Raw genomic sequence first — 3,604 nt, 5'->3', positions numbered from 1 at the left:
AATGTCATCCTAGTTGGTAATCACCTCCTCTCCTACCTCTAGCTTGGTCACAAGATTCTTTCTTCGTCTCCCATTTTCCAAATCATGGAAAAATCTAGTATTCCCATCGCCCTCCTTAATCCACTTGTGTCTAGATTTTTGTCTCCAACTGATTTCTTCCCTAAGTAGCACCTCTTCCAAATCTTTTTTTAATTATCTCATTAACACTTTGTCCTCCTCGGTTAACCCAATTTGAGATTCCTTTACATCCAAGTTTTCTATTCGAGAGATTAGGCATAATTTTTTCTCCTCAATTCTACCAAAATGATCTCTATTCCACTCTTTTATTTTGGCTCTCAACATTTTTCATTTCTTGTGAAACTTGATCCCCTTCCATCTTACCCCCCTCCCCTCCTCACCCCACCATTCCTTCACTTTTTTCACAAAATCTAGATGGGTAAGCCACATATTTTTGAATCTAAAAGGTTTGGGTCCTATAGGAAAAAACTCAATACCTATCTGGATAGGACAGTGATCGGAGGTGACCCTGGGTAACGCTCTAGCAACCAAGTTTTTCAAACTATTCTCCCAGGCAAGGTTAAATAAGAACCTATCCAATTTCGAACACAAAGGGGTTTCCTGAAGGTTGGACCAAGTGTAACTGGCTTGCAACAGAGGTATTTTCTTCAGTTCGCATTCTTCAATAAAACCATTAAATTTCCTCATGCTTGTTGCAATTACCTGTTGGAATTTCCTAGTTTTTGAAAATCAAGAAAAGTCACTGAACCCATAAGTGGATAAATTAAGCTAAAATTTCATCAATTTTGCTATCAATTCCCAAATATACATCATAATGGTTAGTAACCCAAGTATATCAATGAATGATCACTTGACCCCTACATCTTGTGATTGAGGGTTAAGAAAATAAACTAAGAAAAGTTATTGAACCCATATGTGGCCAAATTAAAACAAAATTTAATCACTTTGGTCATCAGTGTCAAATTATGCATCATAAGAATTATTAACCCAAATTTCAAGGGAAAATTGGTCACTTCACTCCTATATCTTATGATTGATGGTTGAGAACTCTTCTTAGTTTTTGAAAACTAAGAAGAGTCACTAAACCCATAAGTAGATAAATTAAACTAAAATTTCATCAATGCCCAAATATACATCATAATGGGTAGTAACCCAATATAACCAAAGAATGACCACTTGACCACTACATATTGTGATTGAGAGTTGAGAACTTTTCTCAATTTTTAAAAACCAAGAAAAGTTATCAAACCCATATGTGGCCAAAATTATAACAAAATTTAATCACTTTAGCCATCAGTATCAAATTATGCATCATAAGGATTATTATCCCAAATATGAAGAGAGTAATGGTCACTTGGCCCCTATAGGTATGTAAATGAGTCGGGTTAAATGGTAAACCTAGCTTAACCCGACCCTATAAGGTTGGGTTAGGGTTTTGGATGACCCACCCTGTCGGGTCATGATACCTTGCATATTGAAATATGATCATCCAATGGTCATGTTTTGCAACAAATTCCAGCCATTAGAGTAGTGAAAATCAATTTCTTTGTTGAAAACTTAATGTTGAAATCGCATTGGGGAAAATTCTAGATTTTCTTGTCTTGGATCGAATTGGTTTTGGACCATGAAAAATCTAATATTTTGGAACAAGATTATGTGCATTACCTGATTTTGATGTCCACAAATGTAAAATTCGATGTGGTGTTCACACCCAAGCCAAGTCCTCCTTAAATCACTGCAACAAGTTGAAGATGGTGCAACTTAGATCTTGTAGTCTTGGATTCTTTCTTCAAAAGTTATAACATCAAATGTCCAACCTTTCTCACGATTTTGGGCAAGATTTTTAACCCAAAACAAACCTAAATGAGTATTGGAAAGAGTGGATAAAAGGCCTTGTCGAATTGGATTCAAAACCTTAGTCAAAATCTCTCATAAAGGTATGGCACAATTCAACAAGTAATGAAAGAATAGGATGCATTTGACACCTTTATTTTCCAATCTATTTATAAATTTGGGAGGGATGCATGAGCCTTCTCCTAATCTAATTACAACTCTTAATTCCTTTTGGATAAGATTAGAGAGAGTCCATCCATCTTAAATCGACCATTAGATTGGAATACATCTAACTAGTCTAATTAGTCAAATAGTAGTCTTATTAGACTTTTGTTGTACATAGTTTGACTGTGACTCTAATATGAGAATTCTAATTATCCATTAACACTAATAGTTTTGTAAAAATTCTTATCCAATTGGTAAATTATAACTCATATGGTGTGGGACCCACAACTCAATGTGAGAGCCAATATGTTACATGCTTTATGCAAGTTAGTGGGGCCAACTACTTAAATTTCATTAGCCACATAGGCTAATTCACCCATACTATATGGGCTTAAATAATGCCCATAAAGTGTATAAAGGCTTAAACTACTTGACCTTACTATCTTAAAGGCACAAGTATGTGATAATCAAGTCAATGCAACCCAATTAATCACTTGCAATTAATCTTTTTGCTAAAAATACTTGACACCACACTAAGAAAAGGACTTTTCCCTCTTTGTCATTATTACATGGTGTCCAACTTCCAACACCACTTGAATCCTTCATTGAGGATTCATATAATCATATTGTCGACAAATGCAAGACTTAAAAGAGGAAGTTGTACAAAGTATTTTCTATGTCTTGACAACATACCCAGATATTTGACCTCAAAAGTGTCTCACTTGTTGGTATATCAAATACAAACAAGTCTGATATTCGATTCAATATCAATATCAAGTCCATGGATTAAGAGCAACACCCAGTTGTTTCACCTATCATAAAGTCTAAGAACATGTTTGGATTGGTCCAATTCAATGTTTTTTATAAACACTCACCTTACACTTTTGGTCACAACTCAAGCAATTGATGCCCACTGCTTTACAAACTTGGGCAGTGTGAAAATGACAACCTTGTCGAGATGGACTTCCCTAAATGTATCCACTGGTTGTAAAGATTTAAGTCCATATTAAATTAATTGTGTGGTCTCATACATAATATTAATATAAACCAAGGGTATTTTAGTAGAACAACCCAAATGATACATGAAATGAATAGTCCTTTATATAATAAATTATGTATAATACATCAATTGCAGTTTAGGGTATATACACTATCTAACACATATACAAAATACTATATTCGGTAAATTGCCATCTTCTATGGAGCTTTCATAATCGCTTGTTGGTTCATAATCAGATAATCCATTATCATCATCGCATGGTTGCATCCTAACACCAGAACCATTCTCATTGAACTTAGCAAATTCATGTCCTCCATTCCCTTCCTCTTCCAAGTTGACATCATATTAATGATCATCTTCATACCCTTGTCCATCATCATCACAAGCATTCTACACATTTTAAAAAGAAAACAATTTCGTGCAAATCCCCATGAATGTTGAACATGATATCAATGTCATTTTCACAAGTAATTGTCCCCATATATTCATGTAGCTCCCATCCAAATATCTTGTAATTTAAAGTCATTACATAACCATTTGGTATGCCGCATAACTTTCCAAAATTTTCAACAATGTTTGCATAGGTTA

This window comes from Nelumbo lutea, chromosome 4 (assembly GCF_056320005.1).
Source record: "Nelumbo lutea isolate HS-2025 chromosome 4, American lotus-T2T, whole genome shotgun sequence".
NCBI lineage: Eukaryota > Viridiplantae > Streptophyta > Magnoliopsida > Proteales > Nelumbonaceae > Nelumbo > Nelumbo lutea.
Note: the sequence above shows the minus strand (reverse complement) of the source record.